We start from the raw sequence: 12419 nt of genomic DNA on the forward strand, positions 1-12419 counted from the left end.
GTTGAGCAATTAAAAAAAAGTAGCTAATTTCTATCACAATTACAGCTTGGAAAAGATTGATATCACTCCCCCAGATCCACAGCTTAAATCAGGGACAGGTAACTTTCCCTCTTTCATTTGATTTATTTCCTTACTACCTCTGAGGAGTGTAGGAAGTATCTCCCCAGACCTTGTCCAATATTCTAACTACTGCACCATCCCAAATCTCACAACTCACTGGCCAAGCTGTTCATCTTTGTTGTCACATGAGCGGTACAAATCTTCCAAACATACTGAAATACAGTCTCCTATTGTTTGTGTAGGCGAGATCAGTGCAAGGTAGCTTAATTGTGTGTTTATTCTCTCCATCTCAAAGGGATGTAGGAGAGAAATTATATTAAGGGGGTGGGAGGCGGTGGGAGGGGGCGGGTCTGTTCATCTATCCATCTGTTCATCAGCATGGTAATTCCCCAAAAACTAAACAGAGCAAGGCCAAACTTGTTGGGCTGGGGAGAAGCTGCCAATCCAGTTCAAGATCAAGTTCAAAAATGGACTGGATCAGGCCAAGAGCTGTGGAGAAAAAAATTGTCCCAATGCCTCTGTATAGCAGAGGGAGTTGGACAGTGGTTTAGAAGGTTGCTGATGCCTCCAATCTAAGCCTCCTTCTCTCCTCCTTCCAAACACTCCTTCTTATGCTTCCCAGTGCACACCTGCACAGAACTATAAGGCCACTGCTAGTAACATGGCTTAGAAAGACTTCCCTGTCGTTTTTCCCCTTACCTCTCTCTATCCCTCTTTTATACTCTCTCCAACCTGCTGAACATCTTAACAGTACCTTCAGAAATGCTAGCATAGCTTCATTATTTTGTTTGGCTGCAAAACATTATTATTGATTTCTACTAACAGTATGATCTCCTCATATGCTGTCTAGGCCAAAAAGTCAGTGAAGATAGCCACCCGGGGCTGAGCACCATTTGGCACAACCTGGGAGGCACATTCTCTAGGTAACGTTCTAGGCACCTTCTCTGGCACCAGAGGCAGATACATAGCACTCACGGATGCCTTTGGTTTATAATCACCTGCCATGCCTTTAAAATATTATCAAATGCCTGACATTCAGGAGGTTGAGGCTCTAGCAGATCACAAATCGGTTCTTAGATTTCACCAACCAGACTTTCCAAGGGATGAATTTTTAATCCACCCTATCATTATTCCATGTGTAGTTAGCCAATGAGAAACTCAGTGTACTCATTCTGGGACTGGTGCAATATTCTGCTGTTTGGGAACAGAAGCAGAAAGCTCCTTTTTACTACTCTCTCTCTCTCTCACTCACTGTGCTTCTGTATAGCTTATTTTCCCAAAATGTGGAAAAAAGGTAAATGTTTTGGAAGCAATTAAACCCAAAATACAGCATTTTACTTGAGGCCTATATTGCATAATGGAAAAACATTGACATTTTTCCTGCAAACCTACGCATTTAGCTCCTACCAGGGCCTTTCTGTATAGCTAGAACAAAGCCTTCTATGGAAGTATTTTAGCCTGACACAATGCTTGGTTAGACAGTCCAATGCCTTCTGCAAGTGGAATCAATCTGGAACACCTTGAAGGTTTATGGAATTCATAACAGGGGGAGGGAAGAGCTATGTTTGGCTTAGAGGTCATACCTTATGCAAAACAAGCACAGTTCAAATGAATTCAGTACCAAATCTGTCTTTCAATTTCTTGAAAGAGACTTCTGCTTGTCTACCTCATTCTTGGGCTGTTTTAGACTTTCTTTGGGTGATGATTTGGAGCTTACTTGATTGTTACAAAGAGGCTGTGTGTGTCGGATGATGTGATACACAGAGATAGAGAAATTCTCCACCATTCTCTCTGGCCTTCTTTGACTTTGTCTGAGAAAGCTCCATGGAAGGAATTCCCTTGGGTTTTATAGAAATGTGGGACACCAGGGAGACTATTGATTCCTGGAGAAACAATTCCACAATAAAAGACACAGCAGCCAGACACACCTGGGTATGCAGGTACATTCCAGAATTCCAGTGCACCAAAATCATATTCTTCTTTAAATAATTTTAGAAATAATTTCTTTTGTTCTAAAGTAAATGAGAGGAGTCAGGAAAGAATGCAGAAGACATTTTCTGTTTAACACTATCTGGTATGTGTATCTCTCTGTGTTGCTGTGTACTAAACCTGTGCAGCTGTTCAGATTCAAAAGCAAAAAGAACCTTTGGAACCTTTGGAATGTGGGTCAAACATAATACTTGTCTGCACCTCTTTAAAGCAGCTGCAGATGCCACACAATCTCTCCTCCCACCCCAAGAAGTATTTGGCTTAAGGAATTGTGGGCATATGCTCTGAAGCACCTTTTCATCTTGAAATCTAAAGCCCTAATATGTATAGAGGTAGCCCCATCTCACTGATCTTCTCTGGGCAGGGAAGCTGAACAGGCTCAGGCTGGTTTTGGTATTTAGATGGCAGAAATCCAGATGTGGAGGCTAGATTGGAAAGTCCAAAAATGCCCCAGGAGATAGCAATGGCAAACCACTTTTGTACTACACAGACATGTTTGTGAAGTCACCAGAAATCAAGCTTGACTTGCAGAAGAATCTTTTATTACAACTGTATGCAAAAGAGGAATTTGTGAGGCTTTTCCTTTCCTTCAAATAGTATCAGACTATTTCACTTCTTCTTCTTCCTTATCTGATAGTAGAGGGGGCTAGTTAAAAATGCCATGAACAATTGAGAAGTAAAGAGATACCTGCTTCTTTCATTTTCCTTTCTAAAGGCACCAGGAGTGACAAGAAATGAAAGTTAACTCTTGGGCCTTGTTAAATGGATAGTTGCATTTACACAGGTCAAATAAAGTGGTCTAGCAATAGTAATTTACTTGTAAAGAAGCTTGCAATCTTCTTTACAGAGCATGCCTTTCTGGTGAATCTCTGCTGATCAGATTAAATTATAGTGTACAGAAACCCAACAGAAAACATATAAAAATACATGTCATATTCCCTTTTGGAAATGAAGGATATGTTTCATTTTAAAAAATTCATTTTTTATTATTATTTTGTTCAGTCCAGAGATGATGAGCAATCACTTACAGGACATGAGGTCATCTTAAAAGAAGTATAGTTATAGATATTGTTAGATATAGACCTCATTGCAATATATGTGGTAATACATATTCTGCTCAATGTGGTTCAGTGTGGATGATCATGGTATCCAGATTACCAGCTGACCGGTATTCTTCCATTGTTTGCTAGTGTACATATCTTGTACAGGAACAAGTCAACAAAAACTTATAACAACTATAGTACACTTAAATCACAGATGGCATAAACATTAAGATACAAGATAATATTGATCCAGATCAGAAGACAAGCAATATCAGTTTAGTCAAATATATATTAAGCTGAAGCAGAAAGATGGTGCCAACCATTGACAAACCAGACCATTTACATTAAGAAAGTCCTCTTTTGGGTAACCAGTAGCAAACTGGTGCAGATTTGCATCCTCCCCACCAAACCTTAGTAGATGGGCAACTACCTAAGGGAGCAGATACATCTTTAGCTATCCCTAGAAGGCATGTATGGCATGAGAAGTCCTTGAAACTGGCAGCTATTGGAAACAGGAGTAATATGAGTCAGGTCTTCTGAGAATTTTTTGAGAACCAGGGTGTAGTGGTTAAGGGGTTAGAATAGATCTGGGGAGGCCCAGGTTCAGGTCCATCCTCAGCCAGGAAGAGTACCTACATATTGGGCATGATTCAATCAACACTGGCAACTTTATAATCCCATTTGAGATTAAGGCAAGACATGTAGGTATATATCTTATTAACAGCTAATTTGTTTATTTCTCAAATGACAACCAACCTTCCTTCTTTCCTATAATTTATCCATTTATTTATGGCACTTTTCTCTCTCTTGTCTCCCTTTCTGGTCTTTGCCTACAAATAAATAAACATCCCACCATTCCAATACCATATCTCACATCAACAAGAGGAACCACAATTTAAAAAAAAACAAAACCCTATGCTAAAACGAACTCCAAATAGATTGTGTCCACAGCTTATACATATATATATTCCAGATAATAACTGCATTGTCATGTAACTGAAAGTCTAAAATTCACAGCTAGAATTCAGAGATGTGTTCTGCATGCAGAAAGTACTGTTGCTTGAACAGGCAACCCTGCTGAGCCCTTCCATTTTTCCATCCTTGTTTTTTTATATATAATAATTTTATTAAACATTACAGTTAAAAAAAATAAGAAATAATATAAACTAAAAAATAAAAGAATAGAAAGAAAAAGTAGAAAGTGCAGGAAAGAAGGAAAAAATTAGAAAAATAGAAAAGAAAGAAAAAATAAGAGTATAGTAAAGAAAAAGAAAAGAAATATATAAAGAAATGACTTCTCCCTTCATAACAAGTATAAACAATTTTAGTAACTTATCACCTTCTCTTAAAATACAGCAAACGATCTCATCTTTCCATATCTCATCTCTTATCTATAAACAATTTTTTAAAGTAGTTTTCCATCCTTGTTGCTTTCCCATGCACATGTACGTTTGAAGAACTGTTGACCTCAGGAAAACCTGGGGCAAATGCAATAAATTCTAGCCAGGACAATGGAGAATCAAGAATTCATCAATAGAGCACCTCTCAATATTTGTTGTTGTTGTTTAGTTGTTAAGTCGTGTCCGACTCTTCGTGACCCCATGAACCATATTGCGCCAGGCCTTCCTGTCCTTCACTGCCTCCCTGAGTTTGCTCAGTTTCATGCTCATTGCTTCAGTGATGCTATCTAACCATCTCATCCTCTGCCGTCCTCTTCTCCTTTTGCCTTCAATCTTTCCCAGCATCAGGGTCTTCTCCAAAGAGATCTCTCTTCGCACCAAAGAGATCTCTCTTTGCACCAAAGAGATCTCTCTTCGCACTCTCAATATTGCTCAAGGAAAAAATCCATAGGTATATGTTTACAAATAGGCTGAAATTCTACAGTATAAAATTTGTCTCCATTACCACTCACAATATTTTCTACAAGTCCACCAGTTGGATCAGTTCCCCCAAACCACTCCTAATTATTGGAGACAATTGTACAACTGCTTCTTATATTGATCCCACTCTTTTGGAAGATGCTGTTCACTGGGACATAAAGCCAAGTACAATGTTACGAATTGCCGTAGCTTATGTTTCTATTCATTCTAAGGAAAGAAAGCATATCTAAACTTTATTGAGCAGGTTTGGTGACATAGTGATCTATTAAAAGGTTGATAGTGCTTTATTGCTTATATGTATTAAAAAAAAAAAAAAGAAATCTTGCAGTTTGAATTCTGCAAACCATGGACAGAAACAACATAGGGGAAAATACCTTCCAAGAGATGTCTAGAAACAGCATGTGTGCTTGTAATATATATTAAAATTCCAAAAAAAAAAAAAAAAGACTATAATCTAAATGAAAAACACCCCAAAGTGTTCTCCTCTTCCAGCTGAAATGAGTTCTTTTAGATGGTAAAATATGGAAGGCAGCAATTGGTATCTTAATCCTGCCACAAAAGATTTTGTAGTGTAAAGACTAGTGACTTTGGGGTTCTATTTCAAGCAGAAAAATGCCTTTGGCTGATGCTCCAGGTAGGGAAGTAAAAATGCCTTCAGAGTACAAAATTCAGGGACAGCTTTACACTTTTTTTACACAGGAAGTATTGCTTGTAGAGAAAAACATGGAGTGTGTTTATAGCAGCATAATGATCTATGTAAAAAAAGAAGCCAAAGTAATCACTTATATTGGATTTTGGACATACAAACTCTGGATGCTGAGGGACATCTACTTACGTGTGCTATTAGCTCGGTAAGTAGCACAGCCTCCCAAGGACTCCCATCTTAAATAAGTTTTTCCTCTTGCTTTTGGGAGTGTTTCTGTTTAAGCTGAAACAGGGGCTGTAAAATGAATGTATCTTTATAGCACTGAGTGCTTTTTGAGTAGAAAAGCTAGATAGAAATATTAACAAAAATAAATTTGTTTGAGGCAAGAGGCCAGCAAGAAGAAAGTGATGTAAGCTGAAGGAGAGGTTGTGGCAAGAAAAGCCCTGACGTTTCTTGTTCTGCTTCCAGTCCAGATTCAGATGGCAGGTACTTCTCTGCTACAGCATGAAGCAGTTACTTCTGGCATCCTCCTGTGGGGTTGCTGTGGGGTCTGAGTTGCTATCAGACCAACTAGGAGAAGAAAAATAGTTCTGGCTTCTTGGCAAAGAATTAGTTTCTATGTAACAGTCAAGTGAGAAATTTGTTCTTTTGCTCAATGGTGGAAAATCCAGAGATTGCAAACAACTTTCTGAAAATATTTTACATTTTTAACTGAAGTTATCTTGAAAGACTGGTTACCCAAAAAGACACATTTAATAATAATAGCAAGAGCAACAGATACATTCTTCCTTTTCTCCTGAGTTCCCTCCCCGCAAAAGTCCTATCTCACAAATTAGGCTTTGTTGTGTAATATTCCAAATGTTCTTTTACTGAAGTCAGGAGAACATAATGTAAGAAAGCAGGAAACTGAAATGGGAAACTCTACAAATGAATGAATTTGCTCACATGTTGCAAAAGTTCAGCCTTAGAGGCAACTTACACTTATCCAGTTGGAGGAAAAAAAGTCTTTTTGTGGGCTGCTGATTAACATATTTGTTTGTATATTTCTGCTTTATAGGGAGGAGAGGAACCCAGATTCTGTATGGAGTTTCATGCTTTTCCTGATATTGCTCCTTTCTGGCATGTCAGTTTCACTCAATCTAGAACATTGAATTGGTTCTGAAAAGGAGAGAAAATGTTACATCTCTGCTCAGGGCAGAGGTGGGCAGTCCCAAGGTTATGTGAGCTCTCTCTCTCTGCTTTTTTTTCCCCCCAGTCCTGCAAGATTTTACTACCAAAGCAGCAAAATACTGAAAATTAGTAGTAGACTTACCACCTAATTTATGTCAGAAACTAAGGGAAATAGATTTATACATATATACAAGGGAGAATCCCCCTAAGTGCCCCACTCCCCACCCCCATACTAGAAAAAAGATCAGCAGCTTCATCCTGATTCCTTTGGTGACATCATCCCATTACTGCCCTTGACCCCTGAAAAACATAGAAGTGAGCTTTTCCACCACATAAAACATTGACCCCTTGCTTTAGAAGCTGAAGAGATCAAATTTCTTCACCTTCATTTGCGCAACTGATAGGTGAACATGAATTCCTGCTCCCAGCCCAGTCCTGCCATTCTCTCTCAGATAGTTCATCAAAGGTCAAGACTCAGCTCAAACCCAATGGCTGATCAGCTTCATAATGTTTTTGCAGATTTGTCTGAGTACTGATGAAGATAGAGCACATTCTTTTTTGGACTATTCCCTTTCCCTTTCCCTTTCCCCACAGAACTTTAGACCCTACAGTTTATGACAAAATTACTCAGCCCCTAAGGAAGTCTCATAACAATTTGGAGAAGCTCTTGCATTTAGATTGGCGTGAAACTGATTTGTTCCCCACAGCATAGATATGCAGAAAATGCTGGGCTGGATAAGCTTTTGTTTTCATCTAGCAAGATAATGCTTAGAGGCTGAGGAGGAAGAAGAGACCCACAGGACAGATTATTCAAATCCTTTTTCCTTTTTCTATTCTCTTTCCTCCTTTTTATTTATCCATAATTTATTTTTATTTATCTTTCTCCCCCATTGCTTTCCAAGTGTGGAATTCAGTTCCTTCAGAGTTAAGATTAGTCCCTGTGCTTTCAGCATTTCAGAAAGCACATCTTTTTAATTTGGCTTTTTAAAACAAATAACAGCAAGTTTTAAAATGGTGCTTTGGTATTATTTTATTATAGCTTTGATGCATTAATAAGGGATTTAATTTTTGTGTGTTTATCTTTGCTTTAGTTCTTATTGTGACATTTGTCAAAAGGCACTGTATATACAATAACTATATAAAAACTAGCTTTTTTTTTTGTCCCCGGACTAGTTACAGTTAAAATCAGATATATTCCTTTGACTTTAACTCTGTGTGCTTTATGAATTTTGCCTTAGATATCCTTTTTTTAAATGAGAAGGTACATTGGCTTACTTATATTGTACCTCCCATTGACTAGAGGTTTATGCCTCTACAAACCAAGGGTTTGCTTCTGCAATCTGAGAAATAATAAAAAGTTTTAAAAGTCAGTTTATCCTCTTCACATCTGCCCTCCTTGAATGGAACTAACAACTCTTTACACTGAACCTTAGCCAGGTAGAAGCTACTTCACAACCAAGGTAAACCTGTACCAGTAAAGTCCTTCAGTATTTCAAGCACATGGCTCTGGCCAGTCCCATAAATCTCTCCCCAACAAATTGGTCATGCTATCAGCATAGCCTTGTCCCCAGGACAAACTATAATCATGTGAATTTTTGTGGAAATGCTTCCACAGAGTATACAAAGGAAATTTGCCTGACCTTTAGTTGGAAGCTTGGGGAACTCCTGAGAATTTCCCTGCAAGGGATCTGAAGGATCAGTCATTCAGGAACTTCAGTCCAAAAGTTTAAAACACAACCTCCTTTACAACAGCTGGACAGTGGCATCTGCAGTGGTCAAAATCAGCAAAATGACAGACGGTGCATCAACGTCACCTGCATATTCAAAAGGGATGGGGCTTTATCTTTGTCTACCATCTTGCCAATTTTGACACACATATACTCCCTACAGGCACTGTTGCTTCTAGGAACATAATCCTTAAAATGTAATACATTGAAACACTATGGCTAATTATAAACTATAATTATAAAAGAATCGGCTATATTGAAATTATATTGTAATAGACTTTGACCAGGAATGAGCTCTGTAAGAACCAGTTGTTCTCCTCACAACCTAGTTGTGAGGAGGACTACACTGATTTTATGTAATCTGCTGTCACTTCTGCCTGGAAACAGTGCTCTAAAAGTTATCTAAATGGTATATACAGTATCTGTTTCCTGAGAGCTTATTTTGATAGATAATAGGCACAAATAACTCTCCCCTCCTATTTTTACAATGTTTGGACTTCTAATAGTTCCTTTTTCTGCATTAGCAAAAAAAACAAAACAAAAACCAAGAGTAATGAGACTGTATTGCCCAATGACAATAGAGCCCTCCGCCCCCCGCACCCCATCCCTACATAATACATTAGGACAATTTCAACAAGAGGAAACGTTGGGGAAGGAAAAAACCTCAATAGAGTTGGTCCAATAAAATTCAACAGCACCTTATTGCTGTATTATAATGCACACTGAAATGTTAGGAGTATAATATGAGGTCTGTCTTAAAGTTGATGTTGTGGATTTCTTGGAATAGAGGTAGCCCAGGTTTTCTGTATATAATGGTTCCCCCAGACTTTGGAAATATTAAAAGTCAGGTTCCTCCAGACTTTGAGAATATTAATTCCCCAAAGGCCAGAGAACCTGACTACTAAACTGACGTTGTGTCTGTCTTCTCTTTGGCCAACATTAATCTGGTTTCTTGATCAGATGAGATGTCTCAGCTGTTTGGAACAAATGGAGATCCTATTGCTTGGCACTATAAAGGCTACATATAAGCATCCTGTGAAATCCAACTGCTAATTTGCCAAATATTTCTATATGCATAAGTGTGCATGTGTGTGAGTGAGAGAAAGAGAGAGAGTATGGATGAACAATCTCAGTATTTGGGAAGTACTGAAAGACACATGCTACACATGGGTGAGGCCTAACCAAGATCTGGAATAAAATTAATTTAAGTAATTACTTTCTTAAGTACAGTATGATCACCTCCTATACATTTTAAGATATTACCCTTCTGTCTGACATTTGAAAGGGTTTGGAAGGTCACATATGGCCCTCAGTTGACAGATTATGCACTTATGATTTATTTACTTCATGTATTAGATGTATTGTTATTTTTTTGTTCTGGAGCTCAAAGAGTCTTTCCTCCTATTTTGACCCACTAGAACAGCCCTGTGTTACAGGTTAGGTTAAGAAAGCGCAATTGGCTCAAAGTGACCCAGGAAGCTTCCATGGCTAAGGGTGAACTTGAACCTGGGTTTCCACATTCCTAGTCCAACACTACATGAATGGGTGTGGATATGAAAGGAAGCATAAAAATGTGTGTGTGCACACGTGTGTGTGCATTTGTGTAATATCAATATCACAAGATTTTTGGGAAGAAATATAATCTTTTCCCAATAAAATTACTTTATACCCTGGCCAGACCCCACAATACTGTAATTCTATCACTTTTGTTATATTTGGAGGTATACCATCCATTCCTTTCTTTCTTTCTTTTTCCTTCTTTTTTTTGCTAGATAGAAATCAAGATGATGATGTTGTTGTTGATGATGATGATGATGATGATGATGATACACTACTGACTTTTACCTCCTGTGTTGTGCCTTTTTGACCAAGTAATTGAAATAGGTCATGTTTCATTTGAATACCAAAAAAAAAAAAAATGAATAAAGAAGCTACACCATTCTCTGATTTTTGCATATTATATGAGTAGAACTGTCAGAAGTTCTAAAATTTTCTTTCTCCCATTCCCATTTTGCCCACCTCCCCCAGCCATTTCTCTAGATGATGTCCAATGATAATAGCTATAACATGATGGGAAATTAATTGAGAGAACATTTGTACTGTGCCATAATTTTATAATCCATTTTACTGCCTGCTATTAGCAGGAATCCAAATCCCCATGGGTGTTTCAAGTGAATATCTCTCTCTTAGCAGAACTTACAGTCTAGAGGTCAGAATGTTAGCTCCTTCCATCAACCAGGTGTCAAATCACTGTCAAAAGTAAATTATTGGCTTTTTTTATTATTTTACCTTCCAGCCTTGTACTTTGGCATATGAGTTGATTTGTAGCTAGCCACTGGGGACAAGAGAGTGCTGGTGGCCATTTGAGGCCTCTTTCACATAGGTACTTAGTGGGATCATTACGTGTTAACTTGAATCCATGCAGCTGTGTTGGTGATTGAGTGTCCCATTATAAACATTAAAATGGCATTATGAAATCATGGATTCTGAGTCATCTGTAGCTGTAGCAATAACTTACTATAACACCATATGTTTTCAAAAGGGAGAAAGCAGGGCAGGGGGAGAAGAGCTGTTTGGAGTCAATGGAAGCTTTTGCTGAAGCAAAACAAATATATCAATTGCTTTATTGTCACCAAGATCACAAAGATTGACAAACACTGTTGCATAGAGCTTCAGCATTAATAATATTACTGTTGCTGTAATGTTTGATTTTTTTATACTTCTGATTGCCCATTCCTTGTCCAAGGATGTTTAAATCTATGCAACAAGTTGCTTTAAGAGTGGTTGTCAGGTGGGATGAAAAGGCTGATATAAATATTTTCTCCAGATGTACTAAGATAATAGCTGTCTGGCAGTACCATTATGAAAAGCAGTTAGAGTTCCGTACAAAATTATCTGGTACATTAATTTCGGTGTAGCATATATGAGGTTTCTCAAGAACTACAGGAGATAAAAATGTGGACTTTCTTTGCAATAGCTATTACCAACCCAACATCCTCCAGATATATTTGACTACAATCCTTCTATGTCCCTATGGTAGAGATAGGAAATTGATATCCTTCCAGATGCTGATGAACTACAATTCCCAGTGTCCTTCACCATTGCCACCTTGGTGAGATAGTCCTGGAATAGTAGTTCAGCAACATTTTGGCCATGCTTGCTGATTTTTCTGAAGCTGCTGTCTAATTCTTAGAGAAGGTACTGAATAGAATGGCAAAAGCTGTATTACAGGGCTAGTGTGAGAGTAAGCTCTAGATACCCATTTGAAGTGCTCTCATGATTTTTTTCTTCTTTTTAAGAGCTTTGTTTCTGAGACCTTCCTTGTTTAATGTTTTCCTTCACAGCATTTAATATGATACCTGATGGCCAGTTCACTTATCTGGCCATGTCTTATAATAACTTATAGCTGAACAGCTGTTGCTTGATTTCACTTTGCAAATCTTGAATCTTACCATGATATGATAGGAAAGTATTCTTGAGGCTGGTGATGGTTTGAAAGAAAATAAAGATAAGTTTTATTTAGGAAATAAAGACAGTGATAAAAAAGCCTAAGCTATTTAAATCGATCTACAACTAAGAGCCAGTATGGAGAAAAAGTGCCTGAACCACATAAGTCCAAGTCAAAAGAGAACTGAACTGAGAGAAGGAGAAAGTGATGTTAGTGATAAGAATATCTGTCTAATCCAGGGGAGTCATGTTACACAGAGACATACAAAATAGGTCTTTTTAGACAAGGAAAGTTGATATAAATACAGAATCCTACTGCTAACTATCTCTATTCATAATGTTCAGTAGGTTTATAGGTACAGAGATCCAGTGCATGCAAAGTTGAATTCCAATCTCAAGTGCCACATGGAGTCTGGGACGGCTAGCTGTAACCAGCAAAATGTAAGACCCGTTAACA

Source organism: Python bivittatus, unplaced genomic scaffold, assembly GCF_059951505.1.
Source record: "Python bivittatus isolate LINGU-HERP-01145 unplaced genomic scaffold, Pbiv_v1 ctg000200_np1212, whole genome shotgun sequence".
Lineage (NCBI taxonomy): Eukaryota > Metazoa > Chordata > Lepidosauria > Squamata > Pythonidae > Python > Python bivittatus.